At 34.0% G+C, this 15,330-nt stretch overlaps 1 protein-coding gene across 2 annotated transcripts in view; it reads right to left on the reverse strand.

The window, feature by feature from the left end:
- Window positions 1–15,330, reverse strand: part of LOC123005446 (leucine-rich repeat-containing protein 24-like) — a 147,750-nt gene that overhangs the window by 85,183 nt on the left and 47,237 nt on the right. The gene's annotated exons all lie outside the window — the stretch shown is intronic.

Below are 15,330 nucleotides of genomic sequence, written 5' to 3' on the forward strand. Positions count from 1 at the left end.
TAGCAGCTTATTTCCATAGTCACAAATTTTGTTTGTTTTTTGTTTTTGTCCTTATAAATTTTGTTAAAAAAATACGGTTAAGTTTTCATGTTGTGATGTCAAAATTTTGATTTTTATAAATCTTGTGTGCTCCTTTGCTCTTTGTAAGCCTTTATAATAGAATACCTGAGACCAGACATCACTACCTAAATGTCCAAAGACAGAATTCAGTCCTAATAATATTGATAGAATCACACTGCAAGTAGTAAGTACAATGTTGTAGACAAAAATGAGCTTCTTACTACAAAAACTTTAATAAAAAAAGTGTCTATACAAAAAAAAAGTTATTTTGCAAAAGATACAAGCAAGATTTATGAAAATCGGGAATTTTTTTTATGTAATTTATTAAAATAAGCTCAAAGTTGATACTTTTTCAAAATTCTCCTTCAGCTTTAGTTTCAGAATTGTTATTTTTTCAATTCGTTCTTCGAAAACGGTGCAACCAGACCTGCTAATGTAATCGCGTTTTTCTCTTTTATGTTTATGTTGTACTCTCATCAATATCTTACTAAAAATTAGAGAATGTTTAGCAAACCTGCATAACAAATTGCGTCTAAATTTTAGCGGTGGTCTTATTCTGACTTCTGCTTGCACACTTTCCGTCTTCAAATTTCAAAAAAGTATTCGCGGTCTCCGTTTTTATAGTACTATTTCTAAATTGTTTTAGACGATTTTTTTGCTGACGTTTAATGGCATTGTTTCTTATTGCATCATAAACCGGAACTGCCAACTTCCTTTATTAAAATTACCATGAATGAATTTGTTGGGGGTACCAACGTTAAGACTGTTTGACATTTCCATTAAAAAAAAGAGACTTTACAACATTTTTACTATTTTAGAAATTTAACTGTCAATCTATGTATTTCCCTCTCCCGTCCCTATCTAAACCTATATCTAACTAATAAATTAATGACAATATTTATTCAAAAAATTCTACTAAAATAATAAATCAAATTTGCAATAGTATATTAAGCATCAAAAACGGTAAGCACATTTTACCGATCGAAGACAATTGTTATTATTGTTACTGTCTGAGATCGGTAAGTCCGTAACGTTCGTGTTGCTTATGTCATTATCTGTGCGATTGATTTTTGTTAGTTTTTTTAATAAAATATCTAAAAAATGTTCTAGAACGACAAAGTATTTTTTTCCAATTTAAATTAAATTCATCAAAAACGGTAAGCACATTTTACCGATCGAAGACAATTGTTATTATTGTTACTGTCTGAGATCGGTAAGTCCGTAACGTTCGTGTTGCTTATGTCATTTTTTGTGCGATTGATTTTTGTTAGTTTTTTTAATAAAATATCTAAAAAATGTTCTAGAACGACAAAGTATTTTTTTCCAATTTAAATTTTAGTTGTAACCAGCTGCATTAAGTTAATTAGTAATCTCTTCGTGTAATGAATACTTCTAAATTATTATTAAGGTCATTAATCATCGTATTTAAGTACAACAATATTATTTTAAATCAAGTTTGCTTTTCCAGAATTACTTATCTATCTTTCTGATGATTTATACAATCCCAATTTCAATGATATTAATTACTGTCAAAGTGAATGAGTACACCGATAAATAACCCTGTACTACATTAACATTACAACTAATACATTTTAATCAAGCTTCTAGTTCCAACGGATAAAGAACATCTCACTTTATATTCTCTCGAACTGACCTCTATCATGCCATAAAACATCAACAGCTGATTAAGTATTGCCAAGTATTGCACATCACTTCAAATCTATACACCGAAAGGTACTCGTAATTCTACTTATTTTCCCAAGTCGAACCGATAATTTTAGTAAAACCGTAAATGGCTGCAAGGTTTGAAATCCGAGATTTTAACAGTGCATAACCGAATAAAATTAGAGGGTTCTCGAAAGCCTTATGGCGAGTGTTTATTTATACCGATCGAATTTCGTACGATTTGTGCTCTAAATACACCAAGCTGAAAGCACAAAAAATTTTGTTTTTTGGTTTTAAAAGTAAAAGTCATAATTTATGACCGCTGCATGGAGGCGGACATAAAAGGGACTTCGATCATGAAGCAGAACTGAGTAAATTTAGAAATGGCAATTGTACAGATTTTATGGCGATTGAATACGGATTTGCTGTGTTAAGACAAAAGCAAAAGTATTAATGTGGAGAAAATTATTCCCAACCAAAATAGCTTCCAGCATATTTTAGTTGTAGCTATAACTGTTCAGATTGCTCGAAATGATACAAATTCGTAATTATAGTTCTAATTAAGATCTGAGATTATAAATCATACAACATGAAAATAAATACGAACAGACTCTTAGTTGTAAACTAATACAATTAAAGGGACCTGAGATCTGTGATGATTCATACCTACTTTTGGGTTAATTCAATTAGTCTTTCTCGAAGAAACAGTATCTATGTATTTGATTTCCAAACTCTGACCAACACCGAACATTTCATCAACTTCTCCGAAACAATACGGCTTCGCTTAGGTTACTTGCTTAATTGAATCAGATAATGAAAAGGATTTACACCAAACTATCATTGCAAAAAGGTTAACTATCTCGAGCGTGTATCCGCCCTTTTTCGATCTCGTAGCATTTATCTAGCCTGTCTGTCGTAAATTTGTCGTATATCATTTGGTCGAAGGGACGTACCATCAAAGTGAGATTTATGGTAAAAAAACCTCGTTGTAAATCTCACCTCTTGGCAAACAAATCCACACGTCAATTTGCGTGGGCACCATGTCCGCATCTTATGTAGACATACATGGAGTGTATAACAGCGAGCGAGGCCAATACTGGGGATTTAGTAGCGCCATTTGTCTTTAATGTAGACCTCTTTGAGTCAGTCTCCTTGCCTGTAAACACAGTCAGTCACACATAAAGCCGTTTGACGTACAGTGAACGTGTGTCGTTTATGATCTACCCTCTTCACTCCTATCCATAAAGGCAAATTTAGTCCCTACCGCAATGAAATAAGCATTATTGTTTTAAAAGGAGAGCCAAGTTCGCGGAAATGGCCTATTCGAAAACAACGGAGCGACACTAATGTAACGTGAAACTTCACTGTTTTGCTGGATACAGTATAGTAATTTTCAGGCATAATGAATTGAAGAAAAAAATAACAGCTTCAAGCCACTTAGTACCTAATTTTATTCTCAAAAATAGCTAATGGAAGCCGACGTTGGAAACATCGTTTCACAATTAACATTAGTATTTTTTCACTTTGAAAACAAAAAAAAGCTATAATTGAGAATACAGGGTGAGTCATCCATATAATAATACAGACCCTAACCAATTTTTAGACGCAACCCAAAATACATTCTCAGATACCACTATGCGTTAATTGATGTTCTGTTTAAAATATTTCAAAAATATAAACATATATATCTGTAATAGCTTTGACAGATTTTATAAATTCGAGCTGTACAAAGTACTTTTGACGGTACAGATTTAGCAACAGCATTTTGTGGCATTCTCCATGTGTCAAGATCATGTCAGTTTGAGTAAAAAAGCAGAATTTTTGATACTGTCAAATTTAGCTAATGACATATCAACAATTACTTTGATTTGAATTTAGTTAACCACATTTTCCAAGTCTACAAAAAGCTAAGTTGACTGTGAGAATGTGTTTTGGGTTGCATGTAAAAATCGGTCAGGGGCATTATTATAAGTGACTCAGCCTGTATAATATGTTCTCCCAAAGTTCAATCTAACAGCTGAGGAAGCCGCTACGGAAATATTATTGTGTAACAATGTAAGTAAATACAGACGAAGCAGATGTGAAATTCCAACATTGGTAAAATAAATGATAAAGTCTAAATAATAATAGATACAAACATGAACAATAAACATTACATCGAAATTACCAGTTTCAAGACATAAAGCAGTTATTACTCTCACTCTCTCTCTCATACAAAATAATACACGACTACTCTGCTTCTACTCTAACTAATCACTGATTAGTCTTTCATACTTTTCACGTACTCTCTGTAGCCCCATTGAATTTAAGTGGCTTAGCTTAGCTTAAAATGCCTAGAGTTAGTATTATTTTGTGTGTGTGAGAGTAATAACTGCTTTAGGTCTTGATACTTTAATTTAGATGTAATAGATATTATTCATCTTGTATCTATTATTATTTAGACTTTCTCATTTATCAAAGACTCGCTTTTATATACTGCTATAAAATCCTGGAAAAATATTGGCTAAAACAATGTAATGTTGGTATGAAAATCCGAAATAAAGGATCAAACGAGATTAACACACACTAATGCTGTTATCTATCAACATAAAAGCCTATTTTAGGGTGTCGTAACATGGATTGTGCAAATACGGGTTATTACTGCCTAATTGATAGACTCAAACAAAATATTTTCTTGTAATTACTTTAAATTAATACAATTGACTCTTGTTTTCTTTTATAACGAAGTCCTTTACTAAAATAAAAAGTTGAATCACAAATAAATACGTCTGAAGCTTATTAGTAACTTAAAACAATAAAAAATTCAGGTTGAAATGCTCGACTGAAATTCTAAATTGGCTATCGATCTTTCAGTTACTGTGCAATTATTCAAATAAAGCGTACATCACTTTTAAGTCAGTTTATAAAAGTCTATCGTAAACATAGTGTTCCATTTGTAAAATGTATTAAAATTGAAATTAAAATCGGCCAATCGTTCGAAAACAGAACAGTAAATATTAGATGTGTTGCAAAATAATTATTGATTTCAGCATTGGTTGCAAATTGTAGGTATAAATAATAATCTAGTTTCTAGTCCTATTTTTCCACGAAACCTATTTTCTAAAACATTAAATACTTTTGAGCTAAACACAGCGTTTTACTTTTCTTTTCTTGTGATTTCATATGAAGAAACCTTTTTTGGAATAACAAACGCAAAGCACAATAATGAAAGTTGACCTGCTTTACGAGATCGCAGTAAGCTGAGTTTACAACTTGCATTTAAGCTGAATACATCCATAGATTCAGCTCATAAGGTTTTATGGCTACACAAAAATTCAAATTTTTGGTCTTAAAATCTGAAAAGGGACACTATACTATACACGATGAATCAAAATTTGATAATTAAAATGTTTACCAAACGTATTAATGCAATTTCTGTAAATCTCTTATTTTTACTTACCATTCCACGTTGATTAGAGTCTCAAAGTGTTTACCCTTAACGTCCTGCCAACGGGCTAATTACCTGCCTTTGTTATCTTAATGGATTACTCGACCACCACATGAGTGCACTTTAGTCTTTTGATTTAAAGATTATCCTCTTGGATTGAAAACAAACCAGGGAGCCTATCATAGTGCCAAGTAAACAATCTCAGAAGCCTGTCTTAAGGATAATTTCATTAGAAGTCTGTTTTGATAGGAAACATCGTCCGCCATATGGCCTTATCGACGCGTGTGTTCTTTTCAGATCCGACAGTCGAGTTAATTAACTATGTGTGCCGCGTCTTAGTATTAGTGGTACTTTGAAGCGTGTTCGTCATAACATCAACGCCACATTTTACATTAATGTTCCTCGTGTCGAAACATCAACATAAAGGAAGTTTTAATCACATAATTTATCGTCAAGGGTGTAAAACGTGAGATATCTTCGAAACTGTACGTGATTTAAACATTTGTGGTGTCCACAATTCGCCCCCTCATTTGATACAAATTAAATTCCGTGTCTGCTCAGCTGTCCCGTGATGTTATTTTTAATGTCGTTAGCATCCGATTCAATCCATAATTGAAGTAGCTCGACCGACATTGTTAGCATCCGAAACGGCACCCCATATGTTGTGGAACCGAGTCCGGACCAGTCAATCTATATAACGCCACCAATCCGTGACATATGGTCATACGAAGCGAACACGGAAAACTTGATAGAGCACGAAGTCCACTCGTTCCGGGATATTTCCCCGGAACGGTAATGAAAATTTGTCAAGTGGTTCGAGGCGAGCGGAAAATTATTCATTGCGTGATCGTTATTTTCCCGGAAAATATAACATAAGGCAAGGAGATTTTCCCATAGTAAAAACTTCAATAAAACCCTTATGGAAAAGGCGCCGCGAAAAAGGCCGCTTCAAATATTTTATTTTTATTGAGGCACAGATCATCGAAATAAATTTGGTACAGAAACTGAACTCATTTCATTTGCAATACACACGACCTAATTTAAATTAAAAAAAAATGCACTAAATGGCATATCAATCACTTACTGACACATCAACTATTTTAGAAGAAAGTTATTTTATTCTAAACATAATTTCTTCATTGACAAAGATTAATATTAATATAAGTTATATAATTATATATTTAAATGTAACCACCTTACAAGTTCTTAGACAATAGTAGCAAAATCCATTAATTAACAGATTTCAACCATCCAATAGTAATTTTTTAAAAGCTTCAGGTGCAAATACTAAAGTCTGTAAAATCTCAAATTATTTCAAATAAGCTATTAAAGTTCTTTTTTTCTTTCTTACTGAAAGACTCAAAAAATGTCATTATCAATAATAATTTAAAATAAAAATTAACAACGTAATTATCCTTTGTTCGTAAATAGCAAAGGTAAAAAAATCGTATAAAACCTAAATACCTCACATTAATTACTTAATAAGCAAAATTAAACACAACTAATTGCAATTATTGTTAAATTAACGTAAAAGTTATTGCCTAATTAAAATCCAGCATAAACCAATAATCGAATAAAACTCAATTGCTTTGAAAATCCTTTTAACTGAATTAATTTTGTATTCTTTTTATGAATCATGTGCAGCGCTGTTGCTTGAAAAGTGGATGTCAATCGACTCCACCTGTTCCTTTAATTTTTGTTCTTTTAATTCCCACAAAATTCCATTTTCCGCTAATAACGTTTTTACTCCCAATTCCCGTTGCTGTTTAAACCCCCTCAACGTGAAGAAATTAATTCGAGTTAACATTTATTTGACTCACGCAATGAACTTCTTTTGACCCGGTGAAGTATATTAGATGTGAAAAACAATTTGTATCACGAGTGAGCCTCAATGGCGTAACAAGCGGTCAGGTAATCTCGTAATCCGATTTGAAAAAGCTTCCAGCGACGTATTTCAAAAGAATTAAAATCGAACATTACTGTTGAATCATACAACAGTTATTATATTGATCTACGAAGAAAACTGGCATGATTATACAAAGAGAACGTAATATACCGAAATTCAAATTTGATGCAGTAACAAGTAAAATAGGTATAATGTGACATAATGAAATTGTACTATCATGTCCGAACAAGCTTTTATTAATTTATGTGTCGTGTACAGAGTCCTAGCTCGGGGACGATTGTGTTTTGGGAATGTTGAAGCCGTCGAAGCTGAGTCGTCGGTATGTGTATTGGCAATATTAACCAGTCACAATAGCGGAAATTAATAATGCCTTGTGGCGTAGACGACTGTCACAAACACGACGACAAATTTGTGACACAATTTAGCGTTATTGTTACGATAAAAGTTCTATTCGAGCCAAAAATTAATTTTATTTATTCTCTACTTTAGTCAAGTCGAAATTAATCTATAATCTGATCGGAACCAACAAAACTAATTGTTTCAACACAATACTTTTCATTCAACATAAAGAACACGACTATAAAAGCAATTTTAATCGAACAGATTAGTTCTGATAAATATTTATATCCCATTATACATATTCTTCAACCTTCGATTTAGAGTTTAATAGATATTGATTTAACATTAACTTAACTATCGTGAACTAAATTATATTAAATTACTTAGAGGTTGCTTGTTTTTAGCTTTTGCAAAAACGGGAAACCCTAAGAGCTATAATTACGACAAATCTTTCCCGGTTTTCCAAATCTGATTTAATTTACAGATTACAGAACGCACTTCCATTGATTGAACATTATCATGTTTACAGTTATAAGCAGGAAATCGCAGCAACGGGTCAAACAATTTAATACAAAAATTTTAAAACAAATAGTGATTTTGAATTTTACAATGTTCACCAAAATAGTCATAACGTTGAACAAATAGCACCATCGTTGACACAACTGTGGCGAAAGAATAATAAAACTGAGAGAAATGAACCAAATTTCATGAATATTTCACAGGGATCGTATTTACATTTATTATGGCCGCTCGTATAGATTAATAGGTATAGAATGTATGTAGCCCTGTTAGGTTGAAATTTAGGGTACTGTTATATAATTCTTTTTAATCTAGTGCAAATCTTCAACGAAACGCTTCTCACGTCGATCTCACCATTCCACTAATTATGACTGACTGTGACTGACATCCCATGCCGCCGCCTTCCTATATTTTGTAGTGCATATTCGTAACAGTACCATTATTACCCAGAAACAATCTATAGCAATTTCGGTTCGATTCCGATGATATTAGGCCATTTATAGGCAGCCGAGTCTCATTTATACATCCGCTGAGAAAAATCAACATCTCTATCACAGTGAAAATGTTCATAGCTAGAAGGAACCACAATAGTCGTTTATCTTTCTGTTCCAACCGAAATTTTCCCCTCGGTCTCATTTTAATACATATGCCATACAATTAAGAATAATTAAATATTTCCCCCTCCTTTAATTTGAGTTTCACAAACTTGGTAATTTTCGCAATGCTGAAACTGCACGTTTCTAAATCTAATTTTGCAAAGCTTTGTTAATTTTTATAGATTAAAAGTCCCTCGTTTGCTCGGTCCTTCCATGTTTTGCTTAGGACCGAAAATAACAACCTTATTGTAACCGTAATTGGTTCTAACAATCAACGCTCATTACCATTTCGAAATCCGTTTTCCAGCCATTGAAGCACAAATTGTTATGAAAATGTGGTTATTAATTATTAAATACGCGTAATCCTTGATAATTCGGAAGAGCCTTCCCGTGTGGTGTTTGCTCCTACCTGTCAGCTAAGATTCGAGCTATTTGTAACAGAAAACAATAATCTCGAGCTGCTTCTGCCACTAATCCTTTTAAAATGTCGACGAAAGCCAACCGAGAACCGCTTCACCACACATGAAAATAGATACGTTTCATTAAGTTGTTGACTTGTTTTTAAATCTGTTTACTTTTATGTCGCCTGGTTGAAATAGATGTAGGGCTTTCCCGACTTTCCGGAAAACTTAACCCATTATAAAAAATGACTCTTCAGGCACTTCCGGAAACATTTTTCTATTTTCAGGCATTGTAAGCATAGAAAAGTAAGAGTTTGCATAGCCTTAAACGCAAAATAGCTCCCGTATGAGCATCCTGAATAACTTCCCAAGCTTTGCTTTTGTGAATCTGGCTCGTAGCCGAGCTAATCAAATTCTTCACGCATACTGAAATTATTAAGGCACGCTTCATATTCGAGTTATCCGAAAATGAGTAGCGACAGCGACAGGATAAGCCCCTTCAAGCTCCTCTGACAGATAGTTAAAAGACGCGGAACGCCAGGTACAAGTCGGTAATAATTTCAAGATAGAAAGCTTCAAAGGCCTACGATATTACACGAGATTGGCTACGTGTTAGCCCAGTTCAAAAGGTCACCAACGTCGTAAATTTCGTAAATAAGTTTCTCGTATCAGCAACTTTGTCATACTTAATCATTAACAGATTCTTCCGATCCACGGGCTCTTATCACTACCGAAATCCAAACCGGTAATGTAGTTTCCTGCAACATTGCGAAAGCGCTAAATTACCAATGAGAAATCAGTTTAGGCCGATAGCCAAAAGACGATTAATTATCTTTTTTCCAAACTGGATCTACGTCGACATGCATTAAATAGCCAACGACAAAAAATTCGACGTCGAGACTGATTAAGTTGCGACGTCTTGTGACAAGCTTTCACTTTGTGGGACTGAACCGCACTTTCACAAATTATAGAGCTTTTTTGTAAAAAAAAAAACATTTTTATTCACTTAGATCGGAATTAATAGCAGATATCATAAATCGAGTTGTGTCAGAAGCAAGAAGAAATATTAGATCAAATGATTTTTTTACTTAAAAAATGGACAAATACTAAACGACTTTACGTAGATCAAACAAGTCGGAATTACTACGAATTTATCTGATAAAATGTCAATTTCTTGTAGGTTTAAGGCTAAATAAATGGGTTTTCTTGTCTGGGAGACATTATTCACTTTGGTAACATAGTTTCGATTTCACCGAGTCCAGAAGTCAAAACCACATTTTTCAAAATGAATAATTCAGTTCTTGTTCGACAATTTGACGACTATAAACCAACTGTTCCTCTAATTAAAAGTTGCGCTCCTGTTTAAATTTGAGTTTAAATGACGCCCCTATTTTAATTAATGAACACATCATCATTACACAAAACAATCCTAAGCGATGTCGTCATTATATGATAAAGAAACGACTGCTTTAAAACGTTTAGAGCCGACAGAAATTTTACTAATTACTTTTGTATAATCACAAGTTTACAAATTCACTGCTAAAACAAACAGAAATAGAGTCCTGAATATAAACACAAATTATAATTTTAATTTTTATTAAAACTAAGGCTAAAGTCTAATATTTCAAGCAACTAAGAGTTTAAAAACAAAACGACGAAAATTTAAAAAAAAAGAAAAAATATGTTCGTGAAAAGTGGCCGACATAGAGGCAGACCTTTCTGTGTCGGAAAGGCAGTCTTTGTTGCAATTTGCCGCCTAGCTCTCCTATCGATGCATCTTTAATATGCCTTCCCGGCAGCTACTTCATAATGCGAAATATCCAGATAGAAATGGAAGCAAGTAAATATAAAGCCCCAAGCAAAAAAGCACGACTGCTTTGCATATCTCACCAGCCCAGTGCAGCCCGAAAAAAATTGCGCAAAAATGATTCGTATCGAACGTTGTATTTGGCCCCATGGTTTATACACAGTCTCGTCCCTTGCAGAAACGCTTACCTTGCGATAAATTTAACGTCGGATATGTATGAAAATAAATAATGGCTAAACAGCACGGAACCGGAAAATGAAAATAAATTATTTATACATAATTGAGAAAAATCCTTATAGGAAATGGCGCTTGATTTGGTTTAATTGCCGGCCATAGAGAGTTGTCTGATTTATGGATGAGAAGAGAACGCGTTGAGACCATATGGCACTCGGGTGAAGGGACAAATTTCCGCTTGAGGTGGAAGATACATACATTCGACCGGCATTTTATTTATGGGGTTGCTGCATAGAATGGAAGGGGAGGAAAGAAAAGTCATCGCGATATTTATCATTCGGTTTGTGTGTGAACTGCCACATATTCCGATACTAGCCAAAGATGAAGAATAAGAAATCAAAAAAAAAGTAATGGGAAATGAACGCTTCCTATCAAAACCCCAGTCATTAAGCATCACGAACAGCAATAAACCCTATTTGGAATAATTATCTGCGGACCCGATTTAAATATCGTATTTTGTGCAGTCATTGCTGCAAACAGTCTCGTAAACAAACAAATTAGCATTATCCGTAACGAAATAACGAATATAACGAGTTTCGCTACAAAACAGACCATCATAAAATCGTAATCGGAAAATTATGTTTCGAGTGTAATTTTCAAATAATATTTGCTCCAAACTGCAACTAATTACACTCATTGAGCTCACATCTAACGCTCCCTCTATAATATTTATTTAAAAATTCTTGTCTAATTAAGGGGAGCCAAGGCAACAATAGAAACCCTAATATTATGAAAATCGATAGATACAGAAACTTCAGAATGGGAGAATGGTAATGCACACACCTGGCTCTAGACGAAAACTCCAGGTGGGGAAACATAAACCACAAAGCACGACCTCAAACCAGATCAGGATAACAACGCGGACATCAGAACATTGAAATTTTTAGCGAAAGCAGTAAAAAGGCCCGTTCATAGCGCCCTTACGAGCGTCACTTTACGACGCCTGCAATATTTATGAATACGGAAAAAAATACGTGAGGCAAATACCGAAACTATTGTATGTACAATTTCTGTCAGGACCAATTTTACCTCAAATATAAAAACGAATAACCGATACCGAAACAGCAAAATGGAGAAAGTAAACTGAAATTTATTTCGACACACTATCAAAGAGTGCGATTCTACACAAAATATTTGTTTTGCAATAAATAATATGTTCTCATATTAACAAATAAAAGAAACGTAGTATAAATAAGAATCTGGTTGAAACTTACAGACTTTCGTATCTGGTACCGTTCTTAAAAGCTCAAAAGAACAGAGGCAAAACGAACAACAAAAATTGTACGTTTTTCTAAGGAAAAAAGCAAAGACCAAAGTCGATTCACCCCCGAGTGGTCAGTGCATCCTGTTCAGTTCACGCAATTATTGAACGAAATTCGTCAGAATTCACGTAAACACGCCACTTGAATTTCCCACAAACGGCATCGTCAGTTGACGTGGCGAGACTGTTAAAAAGGTCGAGGTGAATACTTGAATAGTGTAAGCTTTTTCACCTATTTTTACAGCCGGTCACCAGTTAGCGTGACGACTGTTTCTTAAGAAATTCCGGAAAAAATTCGTTTTTAATCAGCTTCGGATGTTAGTTGAGACAATAAAGATAAAACGAGACCGCGCGCCGTGCTTTTCTTATAGAAACTTTTTTATTATGTATCTTCTTTCAGGAGTCTCAGCGAAACTTCACAAACAACAACTGTAAAATTAATTAAGAATTTTTTCTAATATTATACCTCGTTTAAAAGTTTCAAACTAAAAATTAAGTCGTGTTAAACGATGTATTGAATCAATTTGATTCGTCTTCTTGTTGCGGTGACTTCAGTTCGCAAAGATATTTATCCAGAAATAATTAATATTTGCTAATTAATATGAGCGAAACATGGAGAGGAAATATAATCAATCATGTCATCATGTCAGATTTAGTAAATACATTTCACTGATTAGAGAAACGTGCCGAGTATAACAACTATCTATGAAAATTAATCAAAGCAAACTTTTTTATAAACATCTCTTGGAGACAATTACAACTACGTGATTTCAATTCGGAAGTTGTTTTTTTCACTTGGTATTCTTTTCATGTCGACACGTGTTTTCATAAATACAAATGAAGCATGAAACAAACACAATGATCAATTTTCTATCTGAGATTACCCCGACAGATGTTCAATACACCCGGAACCACCCCACACCTCGAATCAATCATTCATGGCTCAGCATTTCTAGTCCAACCACTTTATTTCTTAAACGACGCCGATATAAGCCTCGTATATTTATTATCAAAGGTTATAAAATCGAAAGCGCCCTCCCAAGGCCCATCTAATTACAGAGGTGTACGATGTCGCAATATGGCCATAAAAATATGTGATCCAATCCCAATAAAATATCACCATAAAACGCTATCAAGTTATGTAACTCCACAACAGGAAGCCAAAACACGAAATTAATGGAAAAGCGCAATGTCAAGGACGCTTTATCTCATCAAAATGGACGACATTTTGCACCACTAATAGGTTGTTTTGTGCCGGTTTAATGGAATTGCTGTTGTCCGGCAGAGCTTAAAAACGTTGGCCCATGTGGACGATATCGTATATCGTTTGGCCTGGACCATATATCTGCGTTGTTGATTACGAACTAAAAGCATTATCGACCGTCGAATGAGATGCCAAAGGATTTCTCCATCAAAAATGAAAAAAACCTTTCGTCTTCATCGATCTCAAACAAGCAATAAAAAAGTCAACGGTTCCGGAAGAACAGATTCCCCCACACGGTGACAAAAATGCATCAAACGTCACTTCCAGGACTATAAGTAAAAATAATAGAGTGCTAGTAAAAAAAAGGTAAATAAAAATAAAAATAATGTTAAATAAAAGAAAACATTTAAAACATTTACTTTAGGCAGTGCCTCCGCTGCCGGCAACGGCACCCAAATGACCTATTATGAGTCTATTTTGTAAAATGTAGGTACAATTTTATGTCAATCTATGGCAAAACCATACAAATGCCTTAAACTTAGCAAAACTAAAATTGAACAAGTTTTGTGTTAAAAATATGAGTACATAAAGGATAATAGCTTAAAAGTACCTTTCTTTTTCAAAATATTCCTCGCTCAGGGTATGAGAAAGTTTCACAAAATCTCAAAACTGGACTAAACATATTTCTTCTAATCAAGCAAAATTGTTTTAAAATTTCACCAGTATTCTCCCTTCAAACGAAACAGCAAAGTTCAGAGATAGACGATACAAAGCAACTTTGAAAAATAGTTTTTGAAGGGTGTCTACACTCGTATTAAATTAGAAATTTCAATTTGAATGAAATTCGAAGCGAGTGAACACTGCCTTAGAATGACCGCTTTTGTCGGCATTTACCAACAAAGTCTAAAATAGTGAACAGAGAGAATCTCGCTATTATACCTCAACTCACTTTACTTCTTACAAAAGCGGTGTTCTAAAAATCACGTCTGCAATTCACTGGGTTAATCTCCACAATCGCGGCATTAATAGTTTTCGATAATTTACGACGCTCCATTTCCTATCCGATTTATTGTTAATGGTTGTACTATCTTTTTTAACTTGTAGTAATCTGCGTGATAATCGATAAAAAAACTTCAACCAGCTTCTGTAAAAATTATCGTCTTGATGCTATATTAAAAATTCGGATTAATAATGACCCAATTTAGGAAACTGACGAGAATTCTTTCCATCCTATGTTCGTGTCGTCGGTTGAAATATTCGACCAGATAGGAAAATGAGTTCCTTGCTAAAAGTGATAATAATTATCAGGTACAATAATGCATTATCCTTCTTGTAATTAAACGAGTCTGGGAGTTAGTGATTACTACTCGAGGTCTGTTTGCCTTTAATTTCAGTGTCAATTACGTGCTCTGCTAAATATGAGCTTGTTTGCCTTGTATTATTAGTTATTTACTGCAATAATTGCATAGCAAATATACCTATTTAATTTCGGATATGAACTTGAACAGAGACAGTCCTATTATTGAAATAAACCCGAAAATAAATCTTATTAAAAGTTGGAGTTTCCGTGATAAAAAAACTTTCCGGAGTGTTTATAAAGATGTCGATGTTATTAAAATTCGGTATTTCCCCGATTGATCTGTGGCAAAGTTTGAAAGATTTGTACAATTTGTCCACGACAGGGCAATAAATCAAAATCTCGTGGATTAGGTGCGTCGAGCAGAAGACATTATCTAAACATATTATTGAAGAAAGTTTTGAGAAATGGTAAAGTTGAAAAAGTTTATTCTTTCATGTTTATTCCCGGCAGTGTTCTATATTAGGTCCGTATCTCCGAATGAAATCTCGCTCATCAAATTCTCGGTCAAGCCGGCAATTCTCGGCAATCCCGGAGAGACCTCGGACATCGCA

Source organism: Tribolium madens, unplaced genomic scaffold (assembly GCF_015345945.1).
Source record: "Tribolium madens isolate multiple individuals breed KSU strain unplaced genomic scaffold, Tmad_KSU_1.1 Scaffold_20;HRSCAF=117;Tcas5.2_LG4, whole genome shotgun sequence".
In the NCBI taxonomy this organism is placed as follows: Eukaryota; Metazoa; Arthropoda; class Insecta; order Coleoptera; family Tenebrionidae; genus Tribolium; species Tribolium madens.